At 44.6% G+C, this 7,965-nt stretch overlaps 1 long non-coding RNA gene across 1 annotated transcript in view; it reads right to left on the bottom strand.

The window, feature by feature from the left end:
* Positions 1-202: 202 nt before the first annotated feature.
* The window catches only part of LOC148132614 (uncharacterized), a 59,267-nt gene continuing 51,504 nt past the window's right edge, over positions 203-7,965 (bottom strand). The window contains exon 4 of the long non-coding RNA XR_015748280.1: positions 203-576. This is a non-coding gene — a long non-coding RNA (uncharacterized LOC148132614). The remainder of the gene's footprint in view (positions 577-7,965) is intronic.

Here is a 7,965-nt window from a genome sequence, read left to right as displayed (position 1 = left end):
GTCTGATGACGCATGGCTGTAGTGCATGCACCAGGAACCTTTGAACTAAGGTGTTCAATTGAGAATCCTCAAAAGGAATTAAGGTCCTCCTACTGTGTTTGCAAAGAGGCCCAAGGCTCTTTCCATAAGTTGCAATAAAGTGATAACATATAATGTGACAGAAGAGGGAGGGAATAACTCTTAAATACAGTCCAGAAGGAATAATTGCTAATCGTATTTTATTACTCAGCTGAAACTGTAAACTGAAACCGGTTATTTGAAGTACAATTGCTGGAAGATATTTCAGGTGGTCATATATATTTCTGTTGAGAGGAAGGGAGGGAGGGATGGAGGAAAGGAGGAGAGAGAGGGGAGGGGAGGGGAGCAGAGGAGAGGAAGGGCAAAGGGGAAAGAAGGAAGGAAAGAAGGAAGGAGGGAGGGAAGGAGATGAGAGATAGGAAGGGAAGGGAGCAGAGGAGAGCAGAGGACAAAGGGGAAAGAAGGAAAGAAGGAAGGGTTAGGAAAGCCATGATAGCATCTTCCAATACTTGAAGGGCATCCACAAGGAAGAGAGCATCAATTTATTCTCCAAAGTACCTGAAGGCAAGACAAGACAAGACACAATGAGATCATCCATCTATACTGGTGTGAGGGCAGAATGGAGAACCAAACATATAGATATCCTGAACTCCTTGGGTGAAAATATGTATTGGATATAAATAGATGATAGCTAGATAGCTAGATAGCTGGATGGATGGATGGGTGGATGGATGGATGGATGGATGGATGGATGGATGGATGGATGGATGGATGGATGGATGGATAAGGGAGGGAGGGAGTTAGAGAGAGAGGGGGTGGAGAGAGAGAGAGAGATTGCAATTTTTATTTTTTCCTGAAGATAAAATACATTTTAAAAAACAACAAAACAAGAATTACAAACAAAGCCTCCCAAAAAAGAAGAGAAAAAAGTGGATATAAGAAATATAAAATTAACATTAAACACATAGCCTCTGCCCTAGTTGAATGCTGGTAATTATTGTAATAGGTAAATAAGGTTAGTATAAGTATAGCATGTTATAAGTATTTTTTTTCTCTCCTGATTTTAGCCAAAATTGCTTGTCCTATGTTTATGATCATCATATTTTAATAAATTTCACTTGACAGAGCTTAAAGTATCTATGGTTTGGCATCATGATATCCTTTTATAAAAAATTTTTTACTGAAGAATCACAGAGAGAATGGACATTTTGGTCTAAGAACAGGAGTCTTTAAAAAAATGATTTTGTCTGTAGTAATAGATGAATAGTGATGTAGCCTCTTTCCTGTTACTGCTAAGAATCTCTCTGGGCAGAAAAAAACACACAAAAGAACTTTCGCTTGTTCAATGGAACAACATTATCTTCCATTTTCCCCACTTTCTCAGGCCTACCAATGCACAAAAACCATGTAATTACCATCTGACATAGATGTGATTGTGAGGGCCTGAAAATCAGGAATGCTAACTCTTCTCAAAATAAATTTCAATCTGATGCTGTGAATTTTACATTGAAATGAGGTTTTTCTATAAAACCCTGGAGAGAACCGCCTCGGTATGCAAGCATTAACAAATAGCTCAGCAAATCTAGGCTAAAGTGAACATTCAATCTGAGGAGGTCACATGCAGAATCTACTTTCCGCTACAGAAGGGGCAGAGCAGAGAAAGCCAAAGTTAACCTTCCCAGAACAGGCACACCGGCAGATGATTTATTTGCCTGTTTTGGCTTTCTAAGTCTGTGCTTGTCCTCCATGGTCCCACGAGTATATTGTGCTTCTGAGAGAGACAGAGACAGAGACAGAGATAGAGACAGAGACAGAGACAGACAGACAGACAGACAGACAGAGAGACAGACACACAGAGAGACAGAGACAAAGACGAGAGAGACAGAGACAGAGAGACAGAAACAGAGACTGGTAGAGACACAGAGAGAGAGAGAGACGGAGAGACAGAGAGAAAGACAGAGACAGAGACAAAGAGAGACAGAGAGAGAGAGAAAGAAAGAAAGAGAGAGAGGAAAGGGAACTAGAGTGGATGTAGAAAGTCAAGATCAAAGGGGTCCCAGTGATGGTAAATCCACTCAGGCAGTGACTCTTAAGAAAGGGACGTCAATAACTCTCAGGATCAACATCAGAGCTCTCTGCCCAGAAAAGTGCGGTGTTAGAAACAGCTTAAGATCCTGTGCAGAACCTTCAAAGTCCCAGGCCTCTGGTAGAGTAGGGGGTGTCCCTAACATCCCCCAACGTAGTCCGGTTGCAGTACTGGAGGTGAGCGGTGGGCAAGTGAGGGAAACTCCATCTGTATTAGCAGTTGCTCCCCCAGTGTTAACCTCACTGCCTCAGCTCCACCTCAGATTGTCACCGTGAACCCTACTGTAAACTGTGCATGCTGGGGAACCAGGTTGCACACTCCTCCTCTCCTTCCACCCCTGGTCCATGGAAAAATTGTCTTTCAAGAAACCGGGTCTCTGGTGCCAAAAATGTTGGGGACTGGAGTGGTACAGGAACCGAGTGTCAACGTTCCAACGAAACTCCCCGTATCAATTCAGCACTCAGGAACAAAGTTCATCCAAGTAAGAATCTATTAAAGAAATCACATTGGCACATCTGGGAAAACCTAAATCTGAGAGTTCCAGGTTTTCCCTTCCCAATAGAAGTTCAAAGATCCATCCCCTACACCAGGGGTCTCAAACTCAATTTACCTGGGGGCCGCTGGAGGCAGAGGCTGGGTGAGGCTGGGCCGCATAAGGGATTCCACAGTGGCACTGCAGACGTCATTTCCGCTCGGCTTCTACTTGTCAGCGGCTCCTGGTTTTGCCTTTCCCTTCCCAAGGCAACGCGGACTGGAGCCGCGCAGAGCTGCGCCAGCGGTAGCAACTCCTGACAGCCCCAGCCAGACACCTGAGCGGAGCCGGGCGGAACTGCCTGTTGCTGCTGCGGGCGCTGGAGAGCGGAGCAAAGCCGGAGATTAGTAGCTGCCTCTTTCAGCGCAGAAAGCTTCCCCCAACCAGCGGGCAGGTCTCCTCCTCCTCGGCCATACAGAACAAACAGGCAGAGAAGGAGGAGAGCAGCTGGCCAGTTGGGGAGGCTTCTTGTGCTGCGAAAGAGGCGGCTAATGATCTCCGGCTCCGCTCTGCTTCTCCAACATCTGGCGCCGCCCTGTTCTATGTGCTGGCTGCTCGGACTTGCCGGGCCCGAATTTCAGCCACGACGAGGAAGGCGGGCGGGACTTCCTTCAGAGGTCCATTCCCCTGCGGGCCGCACTAATATTATACTTTCATATCACAGTGGAGGCACAGGATATCATCCTGCGGGCCGCAATTGGCCCGCGGGCCGCGAGTTTGAGACCCCTGCCCTACACCCACCATCAATCACATGGCCCAATCAACCATTGTCCCAGTTGGAGACATCCCTCCTGTCATTCCCCTCTAGGTGCAGGCCAACATGTCCTTGACTTTCTGAGAAAGAATGTTGAGTCTAATCTTCTGCCTCTCTCTTTGAAATCCCCCCTCCCAAATTCCCAGGCACTAATTGGGGCAGCCTCGGAGCTTCTGAGTAAAATATGTCCTCCAAGGCTGATGCCGAGATTGAAGAAGATAGAGGTGAGAACTGATTTTTATTTATCTATTTGTAGACCTTTAGTGTTCACCCCAACATAACCAAGAGATCCTTATGGACTTGGCAGTGTGCACTTTCATGTCAATGTCCATTCTTAGTGACTGCCTGGACAAGACCCTTTAGCTTTCATAACAAGATCTTTGTCTTCTTCTTTCAAGAGTTGAGAGAGAGAGTGAGCTGGCTTTGGGCCTAAGGCAGCACTAGAAGTCACAGTCTCCTGGGGATTGGCCCAAAGTCACCCAGTTGGTTTTCATGCCAAAAATGGAATTAGAACTCACAGTCTCTTGGTGATTGGTCCAAAGTTATCCAGCCAGCTTTCATGCCTAAAGCAGGACTAGAACTCACTGTCCTCTGGTGATTGTTCAAAATCACCCAGCTGGCTTTCATGCCTAAGGCACCAGTAGAATTCACTGTCTCTTCTGTCATGTTCTCATCATATGCTAAATAAGAATAGAATAGAATAGAATAGAATAGAATAGAATAGAATAGAATAGAATAGAATAGAATAGAAAATATGGAATGGAATGGAAATAGAATAGAATAGAATAGAATAGAATAGAATAGAATAGAATAGAATAGAATAGAATAGAATAGAATAGAATAGAATAGAATAGAATAGTTGGAAGGGACCTTGGAGGTCTTCTAGTCCAACCCACCATTCAGTCAGGAAACCTATACCATTTCAGACAAATGGTTGTCCAATCTCTTCTTCAAAACTTCCAGTGTTGGAGAATTCACAGCTTCTGGAGGCAAGTCATTCTATTGATTAATTGTTCTGTCAGGAAATTTCTCCTTAGTTCTAAGTTGCTTCTCTCCTTGATTAGTTTCCACCCATTGCTTCTTGTCCTGCCTTCTGGTGCTTTGGAGAATAGCTTGACCCCTTTGTGGCAACCCCTGAGATATCAGAACTCTGCTATCATGTCACCCTCTAGTCCTTCTTTTCATTGAGCTAGACATACCCAATTCCAGCAACTGTTCTTTATACGTTTTAGCCTCGGTCCCCTAATCATCCTTGTTGCTGAATCATAAGCAACCTGACAGAAATGTGGGATAAGACCAGAGACAAAATGGATGGTAGGACCCAAGGATAAGCAAATTGGTATCAAAGGAAGGATGAAATGAAAAGGAATTGATTATTGATTGAATAAAAGAACTAGATTCCCTGAACCAGGAGCGCTTTGCCCTGAAAAGAGACTAACTGGACAATTAGATCACGTAGACATCCTATGACTAGCTGTGATTGGATCACATCAAATGCTGAGCAAGACTTGTTCAAGCAAAGCACAGCTGGTAGACCAGTTCTTGTCTGGTTCTTCTTTTCTAAAGGGACCCAAGTAAGATCAATCAAAGGTTTGAGGATACTAAACTGAACACTGCAGGGTGTTCAAATTACAGTGTTGCACATGGAGTGATTCTGGAGTGCACTCAGAATTTGGCAGTAATGCTACTTACAGTCAATCCAGGACATGCATGCAATTATTGTTCCAGCTGACCATTTTTTGTAAGCTTCCCTTGCTAAAATAAAAAAAATAAAAATAAGGACAAATATGCTGAAAAACAGCTTCTATCCCAGGGCAGTAGCTCTTTTGAATTCTGCTATATAGTGCAGTGTTGGTGCAGTGTTGCGGGTTTTCAGTTCAATGTGTGGAGGGTGAAGGATGTGTGTTTGTGTTTATTTTCATGGTCATGATGTGCACTGAAGATGGTGTTTGATTTCATTGTATGAGGTGCAATGACAATAAACTAAACTAAACTAAACTAAAGCATACTGTTCTGAAATCCATATGATTTTCCAGAAAGAATCAGCAGTAAGTCGGTAGAGATTCTCCGTCATGGCTGTCCCAAAGGTGCTTTTTCAGGAGGCAACTGAACTTTCTTGTTTTCTCTTTTGAAGATTGTGGTTTGTCCTTTGAGACTGGAATGACTGAGAATCTCTACAGACTTTTAGCTATACAATTTGGGATGGAAACCCTTGGAATGGTGTGAGGGGAGGAATGGATTTCCAGGGAAAATATTGCAGACGACAGGAACCAGGAGTATTACTTAGGTGACTCTGAGGACACAGATAAACCTCCAAGTGCCTCAATGACCCTCTAAAACACAGGTGTCAAACTCAAGGCCCCTGGGCCAAATCTGGCCTGCAGGTTGCTTAGATCTGGCCCACGTGGCCGCCCTGAAACAGTGAAGGACCGGCCCACAGTGCCTCTGCCAGCAAAAACAGAGCTCCCCTCCCGGGCTCCATTTCTGCTGGCAGAGGGCTGCAGGATGTCGAGCTGGTCATGCCCATCCTGGCCACCCGACCCCAGCCACACGCTCAGCCCCTCCCCCGCCCCGAGGTCAAACATAACCCTGATGAGGACCTCAATGAAATCAGGTTTGGCACCTCTGCTCTAAAAGAATGCAGATTACCAGATGACTGCAAGGAATATCAATCCTTCCATCCCCCACTATCCTGTCAGAGTTGAAGAAGCTTCTTGGATGAGAAGCAAAATGTCTCCAAAAGAAAAACAACAACAAGAAAGTCCAGTTGCCTCCTGAAAAAAGCATCTTTGAGATAATCAAGCAGTGAGGTCCTGTTCTGATCTAGGCTTCCTTAGAAAGTATAAAACACAATCTTAGTGGTGGCAAAACCTCTTTTATTTCCACAGCTGTGAATTACGTTCATTCACAGCCTGCAAGGCTTCACAAACAGTCTTTCAGGGGAATGTTTATAAACACCCACCTTATCGCACTTGGAATGCGGCCAGAGAACTAATTGCCAGGCGCAGGGCAAGGCCAAACTTGACACAGAGTCAAACAGAACTTTTCAGAGCTTAAATCGACCAGACGAACTAATTGCTTCCTGCAAAAACTCACATCCTGTTCGCTGCTCTTTTAGGTCCTATGGGAGGAGCCAATCATCTCCGAGCTGTGGCCTTACTCCTGAGTCAACCCTGCTTCCTCAATTGTTCTTGTCTTCTGGTAGCCCTGCGCATGCAGTTCCAGAAACTCCCGTTTCACTGCTGTCTGAGTCTGAAGACTGCCAGCCTGCCCTGGCCCCATCCATGCCTCCGATGCTGAGCCCTCGTCCGAACCCTCCTCAGCCTCCAAGACTGGTCCAGGTTCCTCCCCAACCTCCTCACTGCTGTCCAGCTGTGCTGCCAGCTCCTCAACAGGCCCTTCCGAGTAAACAGCAGAAGAGATGGACCACAAGAGAGTAGCTGAGATAAGTTTTCAATTTGGCTTTAAATGAATTCCCTGCATTTGCACCTCTGACATCCGCAGGAAGTAAGTTTCACAAATCTCAATTTATTTTATAGGGAACATTTATTGATTTTTTTTATGGTCTCGCTTTGTTCTTCCTTCCCATCTCCAGTTCTCCTGCTTTTTTTTTTTTGCTTTTTTTTTCTGCCTGGATTGATTTAAGAGACCCAGTGGTGGTAACTCAGAAAGTCCCTTGTCCTTTCCTTGTCTCCACCCACCAGCTGAACACATGTCAGATTCATCTATCATCACAAATATGACATTTACCATACAATTGACGCTGAAAACTAGGTTGGATAATGATCGTCCAATGCCATTTCATACTAGTCTGATAGAAATCAAATCCAGCGTTCGGAGCAAAATGGATGTCATCCAGAATTGTGTGACTTTTGTACATCACAATTGGTAAGCCAACCTTTCCCCCTGTAATGCTCTCTGAATGCTTTGGATCCAAGTCTCCCAGATTCTGACAACCTGCTTAAATGGCTTAGCTGAAGACCAAGAAGCTGCATTCACAATACAAAATAACCTTGTGTCAGCCTTGGAAGCCATATTTTACTTAGAAGCTTCGAGGCTGCCACATTTAGTGCCTGGGAATTTGGGAGGGGGGATTTCATAGAGAGAGGCAGAAGATTAGACTCAACAACATTCTTTCTCAGAGAGTCAAGGACATGTTGCCCTGCACTGGATAGGATTGTATGGAGGAAGGTCTCCAGTTGGGACAATGTTTGATTGGACCATGTGATGGACTGGTGGGTGCAGGGGATGGATCTTTGAATTTCTTTTGGGAAGGAAAACCCAGAACTCTCCGATTTAGGTTTTCCCAGATGTGCCAGTGTGACTTCTTTAATAAATTCTTACTTGGATGAATTTTGTTTCTGAGTGCTGAATGAGAATGGGGAGTTTTATTGGTTAAGACTGTAACTGTAGTAATTATTCCTCCATAGCATGGACTATTTGAAGGGTTGGGTTGTTTTTTTTATAGTTTTGTTCTGTTTTTTGGTATCTACCTTCAGTAACATTGTTGAGAAGGCATTGAATCCTGGCTAAATATAAGGCCCTTCTGAATTTGGGGATTGTTATGTGGCTTAA

This window comes from Notechis scutatus, chromosome 2 (genome assembly GCF_049901735.1).
Source record: "Notechis scutatus isolate UNSWTSFEM ecotype Mainland chromosome 2, rNotScu1.2, whole genome shotgun sequence".
Classification (NCBI taxonomy): domain Eukaryota; kingdom Metazoa; phylum Chordata; class Lepidosauria; order Squamata; family Elapidae; genus Notechis; species Notechis scutatus.
Note: the sequence above shows the minus strand (reverse complement) of the source record. Positions and strands in the feature narration are given on the sequence as shown.